This window comes from Dendronephthya gigantea, unplaced genomic scaffold, assembly GCF_004324835.1.
Source record: "Dendronephthya gigantea isolate DGI-Jeju-01 unplaced genomic scaffold, DenGig_1.0 000415F, whole genome shotgun sequence".
NCBI classification, from domain to species: Eukaryota; Metazoa; Cnidaria; class Anthozoa; order Malacalcyonacea; family Nephtheidae; genus Dendronephthya; species Dendronephthya gigantea.
In genome coordinates this window covers 64,060-70,059 of record NW_021163425.1, presented here as the reverse complement: position 1 = coordinate 70,059, position 6,000 = coordinate 64,060, and the positions used below count along the sequence as shown (strand labels likewise).

Genomic DNA, 6,000 nt, shown 5'->3' with positions numbered 1-6,000 from the left:
ACCACTTGGAAAGCACTGGTTCTCGTCTGATCACCAAAGTTAAAACAAGTCGGGCGAAGTTAGTACTTGGTGGGTGACCTCTTAGAATACTTCGTGTCGTAGGCTCCTTTTGATTTATTAATAGAAAATTTTTCAATGTACTCATCAATTTTCCCAAAAGGAATATTTTTTTAATTTTATCCAAAAATATTATGATCAAAAGCTCTTGTTTTCTCAAAGGCGATGTCTAAGTCCATACCACTTGGAAAGCACTGGTTCTCGTCTGATCACCAAAGTTAAAACAAGTCGGGCGAAGTTAGTACTTGGGTGGGTGACCTCTTAGGAATACTTCGTGTCGTAGGCTCCTTTTGATTATTAATAGAAAATTATTTCAATGTACTCATCAATTTTCCCAAAAGGAATATTTTTTTTTTTATCCAAAAATATTTATGGATCAAAAGCTCTTGTTTTCTCGAAGGCGATGTCTACGTCCATACCACTTGGAAAGCACTGGTTTTCGTCTGATCACCAAAGTTAAAACAAGTCGGCCGAAGTTAGTACTTGGGTGGGTGACGTCTTAGGAATATTTCGTGTCGTAGGCTCCTTTTGATTTATTAATAGAAAATTATTTCAATGTACTTCATCAATTTTCCAAAAAGGAATATTTTTTTTAATTTTTTCCAAAAATATTCTTAGATCAAAAGCTCTTGTTTTCTAAAAGGCGATGTCTACGTCCATACCACTTGGAAAGCACTGGTTCTCGTCTGATCACCAAAGTTAAAACAAGTCGGGCGAAGTTAGTACTTGGGTGGGTGACCTCTTAGGAATACTTCATGTCGTAGGCTCCTTTTGATTAATTAATAGAAAATTATTTCATTGTACTCATCAATTTTTCCAAAAGAAATATTTTTTTTAATTTTATCCAAAAATATTCAGATGAAAGCTCTTGTTTTCTAAAGGGATGTCTACGTCCATACCACTTGGAAAGCACTGGTTCTCGTCTGATCACCAAAGTTAAAACAAGTCGGGCGAAGTTAGTACTTGGGTGGGTGACCTCTTAGGAATACTTCGTGTCGTAGGCTCCTTTTGATTTATTAAATTATTTCAATGTACTTCATCAATTTTCCCAAAAGGAATATTTTTTTTAATTTTATCCAAAAATATTCATCGATCAAAAGCCCTTGTTTTCTAAAAGGCGATGTCTAAGTCCATACCACTTGGAAAGCACTGGTTCTCGTCTGATCACCAAAGTTAAAACAAGTCGGGCGAAGTTAGTACTTGGGTGGGTGACCTCTTAGGAATACTTCGTGTCGTAGGCTCCTTTTGATTTATTATAGAAAATTATTTCAATGTACTTCATCAATTTTCCCAAAAGGAATATTTTTTTTTTTTATCCAAAATATTCATGATCAAAAGCTCTTGTTTTCTCAAAGGCGATGTCTACGTCCATACCACTTGGAAAGCACTGGTTCTCGTCTGATCACCAAAGAAAACAAGTCGGGCGAAGTTAGTACTTGGGTGGGTGACCTCTTAGGAATACTTCGTGTCGTAGGCTCCTTTTGATTTATTAATAGAAAATTATTTCAATGTACTTCATCAATTTTCCCAAAAGGAATATTTTTTTTAATTTTATCCAAAAATATTTAATGATCAAAAGCTCTTGTTTTCTCAAAGGCGATGTCTACGTCCATACCACTTGGAAAGCACTGGTTCTCGTCTGATCACCAAAGTTAAAACAAGTCGGGCGAAGTTAGTACTTGGGTGGGTGACCTCTTAGGAATACTTCGTGTCGTAGGCTCCTTTTGATTTATTAATAGAAAATTATTTCAATGTACATCATCAATTTTCCCAAAAGGAATATTTTTTTTTTTTTTCCAAAAATATTCCTAGATGAAAAGCTACTGTTTTCTAAAAGGTGATGTCTACGTCCATACCACTTGGAAAGCACTGGTTTTCGTCTGATCACCAAAGTTAAAACAAGTCGGGCGAAGTTAGTACTTGGGTGGGTGATCTCTTAGGAATACTTCGTGTCGTAGGCTCCTTTTGATTTATTAATAGAAAATTTTTTCTATGTACTTCATGAATTTTCCCAAAAGGAATATTTTTTTTAATTTTATCCAAAAATATTCATGATCAAAAGCTCTTGTTTTCTCAAAGGCGATGTCTACGTCCATACCACTTGGAAAGCACTGGTTTTCGTCTGATCACCAAAGTTAAAACAAGTCGGGCGAAGTTAGTACTTGGGTGGGTGACCTCTTAGGAATACTTCGTGTCGTAGGCTCCTTTTGATTAATTAATAGAAAATTATTTCAATGTACTCATCAATTTTCCCAAAAGAATATTTTTTTTAATTTTATCCAAAAATATTCATGATCAAAAGCCTTGTTTTCTCGAAAGGCGATGTCTAAGTCCATACCACTTGGAAAGCACTGGTTCTCGTCTGATCACCAAAGTTAAAACAAGTCGGGCGAAGTTAGTACTTGGGTGGGTGACCTCTTAGGAATACTTCGTGTCGTAGGCTCCTTTTGATTTATTATAGAAAATTATTTCAATGTATTTCATCAATTTTCCCAAAAGGAATTTTTTTTTTTAATTTTATCCAAAAATATTCATCGATCAAAAGCTCTTGTTTTCTCAAAGGCGATGTCTACGTCCATACCACTTGGAAAGCACTGGTTCTCGTCTGATCACCAAAGTTAAAACAAGTCGGGCGAAGTTAGTACTTGGGTGGGTGACCTCTTAGGAATACTTCGTGTCGTAGGCTCCTTTTGATTTATTATTAGAAAATTATTTCAATGTACTTCATCAATTTTCCCAAAAGGAATATTTTTTTTAATTTTATCCAAAAATATTTATCGATCAAAAGCTCTTGTTTTCTCAAAGGCGATGTCTACGTCCATACCACTTGGAAAGCACTGGTTCTCGTCTGATCACCAAAGTTAAAACAAGTCGGGCGAAGTTAGTACTTGGGTGGGTGACCTCTTAGGAATACTTTGTGTCGTAGGCTCCTTTTGATTAATTAATAGAAAATTTTTTCTATGTACTTCATGAATTTTCCCAAAAGGATATTTTTTTTAATTTTATCCAAAAATATTTAATGATCAAAAGCTCTTGTTTTCTCGAAGGCGATGTCACGTCCATACCACTTGGAAAGCACTGGTTTTCGTCTGATCACCAAAGTTAAAACAAGTTGGCCGAAGTTAGTACTTGGGTGGGTGACCTCTTAGGAATACTTCGTGTCGTAGGCTCCTTTTGATTTATTAATAGAAAATTATTTCAATGTACTTCATCAATTTTCCCAAAAGGAATATTTTTTTTTTTATCCAAAAATATTTCCCTAGATGAAAAGCTACTGTTTTCTAAAAGGTGATGTCTACGTCCATATCACTTTGAAAGCACTGGTTTTCGTCGGATCACCAAAGTTAAAACAAGTCGGGCGAAGTTAGTACCTGGGTGGGTGACCTGTTAGGAATACTTCTTATCGTAGGCTCTTTTTGATTTATTAATAGAAAATTATTTCAATGTTCTTCATCAATTTTCCCAAAAGGAATATTTTTTTTAATTTTATTCAAAAATATTCATAGATCAAAAGCTCTTGTTTTCTAAAGGCAATGTCTGCGTCCATACCACTTGGAAAGCACTGGTTCTCGTCTGATCACCAAAGTTAAAACAAGTAGACCGACGGCGGCGGGCGAAGTTAGTACTTGGGTGGGTGTCCTCTTAGGAATACTTCGTATCGTAGGCTCCTTTTGATTTATTAATAAAAATTATTTCAATGTACTTCATCAATTTTCCCAAAAGGAATATTTTTTTTAATTTTATCCAAAAATATTCCTAGATCAAAAGCTCTTGTTTTCTAAAAGGTGATGTCTACGTCCATACCACTTGGAAAGCACTGGTTCTCGTCTGATCACCAAAGTTAAAACAAGTCGGGCGAAGTTAGTACTTTGGTGGGTGACCTCTTAGGAATACTTCGTGTCGTAGGCTCCTTTTGATTTATTATTAGAAAATTATTTCAATGTACTTCATCAATTTTCCCAAAAGGAATATTTTTTTTAATTTTATCCAAAAATATTCATTGATCAAAAGCTCTTGTTTTCTCAAAGGCGATGTCTACGTCCATACCACTTGGAAAGCACTGGTTCTCGTCTGATCACCAAAGTTAAAACAAGTCGGGCGAAGTTAGTACTTAGGTGGGTGACCTCTTAGGAATACTTCGTGTCGTAGGCTCCTTTTGATTTATTATTAGAAAATTATTTCAATGTACTTCATCAATTTTCCCAAAAGGAATATTTTTTTTAATTTTATCCAAAAATATTCATCGATCAAAAGCTCTTGTTTTCTCAAAGGCGATGTCTACGTCCATACCACTTGGAAAGCACTGGTTCTCGTCTGATCACCAAAGTTAAAACAAGTCGGGCGAAGTTAGTACTTGGGTGGGTGACCTCTTAGGAATACTTCGTGTCGTAGGCTCCTTTTGATTTATTAATAGAAAATTTTTTCAATGTACTTCATCAATTTTCCCAAAAGGATTATTTTTTTTAATTTTATCCAAAAATATTCATGATCAAAAGCTCTTGTTTTCTCAAAGGCGATGTCTACGTCCATACCACTTGGAAAGCACTGGTTCTCGTCTGATCACCAAAGTTAAAACAAGTGGCGAAGTTAGTACTTGGGTGGGTGACCTCTTAGGAATACTTCGTGTCGTAGGCTCCTTTTGATTTATTAATAGAAAATTATTTCAATGTACATCATCAATTTTCCCAAAAGGAATATTTTTTTTTTATCCAAAAATATTCCTAGATGAAAAGCTACTGTTTTCTAAAAGGTGATGTCTACGTCCATACCACTTGGAAAGCATTGGTTCTCGTCTGATCACTAAAGTTAAAACAAGTCGGGCGAAGTTAGTACATGGGTGGGTGACCTCTTAGGAATACTTCGTGTCGTAGGCTCCTTTTGATTTATTATTAGTAGAAATTATTTCAATGTACTCATCAATTTTCCCAAAAGGAATATTTTTTTTAATTTTATCCAAAAATATTCAAAGATCAAAAGCTCTTGTTTTCTCAAAGGCTATGTCTACGTCCATACCACTTGGAAAGCACTGGTTCTCGTCTGATCACCAAAGTTAAAACAAGTCGGGAGAAGTTAGTAATTGGGTGGGTGACCTGTTAGGAATACTTCGTGTCGTAGGCACCTTTTGATTTATTAGTAGAAAATTATTTCAATGTACTTCATCAATTTTCCCAAAAGGAATTTTTTTTAATTTTTCCAAAAATATTCATGGATCAAAAGCTCTTGTTTTCTCGAAGGTGATGTCTACGTCCATACCACTTGGATAGCACTGGTTTTCGTCTGATCACCAAAGTTAAAACAAGTCGGGCGAAGTTAGTACTTGGGTGGGTGACCTCTTAGGAATACTTCGTGTCGTAGGCTCCTTTTGATTTATTAGTAGAAAATTATTTCAATGTACTCATCAATTTTCCCAAAAGGAATATTTTTTTAATTTTATTTAAAAATATTCAAAGATCAAAAGCTCTTTTTTTCTCAAAGGCTATGTCTACGTCCATACCACTTGGAAAGCACTGGTTCTCGTCTGATCACCAAAGTTAAAACAAGTCGGGCGAAGTTAGTACTTGGGTGGGTGACCTCTTAGGAATACTTCGTGTCGTAGGCTCCTTTTGATTTATTAGTAGAAAATTATTTCAATGTACTCATCAATTTTCCCAAAAGGAATATTTTTTTAATTTTATCCAAAAATATTCAAAGATCAAAAGCTCTTTTTTCTCAAAGGCTATGTCTACGTCCATACTTAGAACGCACTGGTTCTCGTCTGATCACCAAAGTTAAAACAAGTCGGGCGAAGTTAGTACTTGGTGGGTGACCTTTAGGAATACTTCGTGTCGTAGGCTCCTTTTGATTTATTAGTAGAAAAATTTCAATGTACTCATCAATTTTCCCAAAAGGAATATTTTTTTTAATTTTATCCAAAAATATTCAAAGATCAAAAGCTCTTGTTTT

General features: G+C 35.0%; 15 non-coding genes and 10 pseudogenes across 15 annotated transcripts; all 25 read left to right on the top strand.

Annotated features, from left to right (window-relative positions):
* Window positions 1–105, top strand: LOC114543153 (annotated as a pseudogene; the record flags this gene model as incomplete).
* A 119-nt stretch (window positions 106–224) lies between these two features.
* LOC114542989 lies at window positions 225–343 on the top strand. The gene has a single exon (XR_003689853.1). It is a non-coding gene; the product is annotated as a 5S ribosomal RNA (ribosomal RNA).
* Window positions 344–462: 119 nt separating this feature from the next.
* On the top strand, window positions 463–581 carry LOC114543093 (annotated as a pseudogene).
* A 124-nt stretch (window positions 582–705) lies between these two features.
* On the top strand, window positions 706–824 carry LOC114542984. Its single transcript, XR_003689849.1, has one exon. It is a non-coding gene; the product is annotated as a 5S ribosomal RNA (ribosomal RNA).
* A 118-nt stretch (window positions 825–942) lies between these two features.
* On the top strand, window positions 943–1,061 carry LOC114543168. Its single transcript, XR_003689898.1, has one exon. It is a non-coding gene; the product is annotated as a 5S ribosomal RNA (ribosomal RNA).
* Window positions 1,062–1,179: 118 nt separating this feature from the next.
* On the top strand, window positions 1,180–1,298 carry LOC114542987. The gene has a single exon (XR_003689851.1). It is a non-coding gene; the product is annotated as a 5S ribosomal RNA (ribosomal RNA).
* A 119-nt stretch (window positions 1,299–1,417) lies between these two features.
* Window positions 1,418–1,534, top strand: LOC114543066 (annotated as a pseudogene).
* Window positions 1,535–1,658: 124 nt separating this feature from the next.
* LOC114543167 lies at window positions 1,659–1,777 on the top strand. The gene has a single exon (XR_003689897.1). It is a non-coding gene; the product is annotated as a 5S ribosomal RNA (ribosomal RNA).
* Window positions 1,778–1,899: 122 nt separating this feature from the next.
* LOC114542993 lies at window positions 1,900–2,018 on the top strand. The gene has a single exon (XR_003689857.1). It is a non-coding gene; the product is annotated as a 5S ribosomal RNA (ribosomal RNA).
* Window positions 2,019–2,141: 123 nt separating this feature from the next.
* On the top strand, window positions 2,142–2,260 carry LOC114543193. Its single transcript, XR_003689921.1, has one exon. It is a non-coding gene; the product is annotated as a 5S ribosomal RNA (ribosomal RNA).
* Window positions 2,261–2,381: 121 nt separating this feature from the next.
* On the top strand, window positions 2,382–2,500 carry LOC114542985. The gene has a single exon (XR_003689850.1). It is a non-coding gene; the product is annotated as a 5S ribosomal RNA (ribosomal RNA).
* Window positions 2,501–2,624: 124 nt separating this feature from the next.
* On the top strand, window positions 2,625–2,743 carry LOC114543166. The gene has a single exon (XR_003689896.1). It is a non-coding gene; the product is annotated as a 5S ribosomal RNA (ribosomal RNA).
* A 124-nt stretch (window positions 2,744–2,867) lies between these two features.
* Window positions 2,868–2,986, top strand: LOC114543179. The gene has a single exon (XR_003689908.1). It is a non-coding gene; the product is annotated as a 5S ribosomal RNA (ribosomal RNA).
* Window positions 2,987–3,108: 122 nt separating this feature from the next.
* LOC114543104 lies at window positions 3,109–3,227 on the top strand (annotated as a pseudogene).
* A 123-nt stretch (window positions 3,228–3,350) lies between these two features.
* LOC114543145 lies at window positions 3,351–3,469 on the top strand (annotated as a pseudogene).
* Window positions 3,470–3,592: 123 nt separating this feature from the next.
* LOC114543144 lies at window positions 3,593–3,724 on the top strand (annotated as a pseudogene).
* Window positions 3,725–3,847: 123 nt separating this feature from the next.
* On the top strand, window positions 3,848–3,966 carry LOC114543169. The gene has a single exon (XR_003689899.1). It is a non-coding gene; the product is annotated as a 5S ribosomal RNA (ribosomal RNA).
* A 124-nt stretch (window positions 3,967–4,090) lies between these two features.
* LOC114543177 lies at window positions 4,091–4,209 on the top strand. Its single transcript, XR_003689906.1, has one exon. It is a non-coding gene; the product is annotated as a 5S ribosomal RNA (ribosomal RNA).
* A 124-nt stretch (window positions 4,210–4,333) lies between these two features.
* On the top strand, window positions 4,334–4,452 carry LOC114543165. The gene has a single exon (XR_003689895.1). It is a non-coding gene; the product is annotated as a 5S ribosomal RNA (ribosomal RNA).
* Window positions 4,453–4,575: 123 nt separating this feature from the next.
* LOC114543081 lies at window positions 4,576–4,692 on the top strand (annotated as a pseudogene).
* Window positions 4,693–4,812: 120 nt separating this feature from the next.
* On the top strand, window positions 4,813–4,931 carry LOC114543043 (annotated as a pseudogene).
* A 125-nt stretch (window positions 4,932–5,056) lies between these two features.
* LOC114543089 lies at window positions 5,057–5,175 on the top strand (annotated as a pseudogene).
* A 121-nt stretch (window positions 5,176–5,296) lies between these two features.
* On the top strand, window positions 5,297–5,415 carry LOC114542969. The gene has a single exon (XR_003689835.1). It is a non-coding gene; the product is annotated as a 5S ribosomal RNA (ribosomal RNA).
* A 122-nt stretch (window positions 5,416–5,537) lies between these two features.
* Window positions 5,538–5,656, top strand: LOC114543162. The gene has a single exon (XR_003689893.1). It is a non-coding gene; the product is annotated as a 5S ribosomal RNA (ribosomal RNA).
* A 121-nt stretch (window positions 5,657–5,777) lies between these two features.
* On the top strand, window positions 5,778–5,891 carry LOC114543157 (annotated as a pseudogene).
* Window positions 5,892–6,000: the final 109 nt, after the last annotated feature.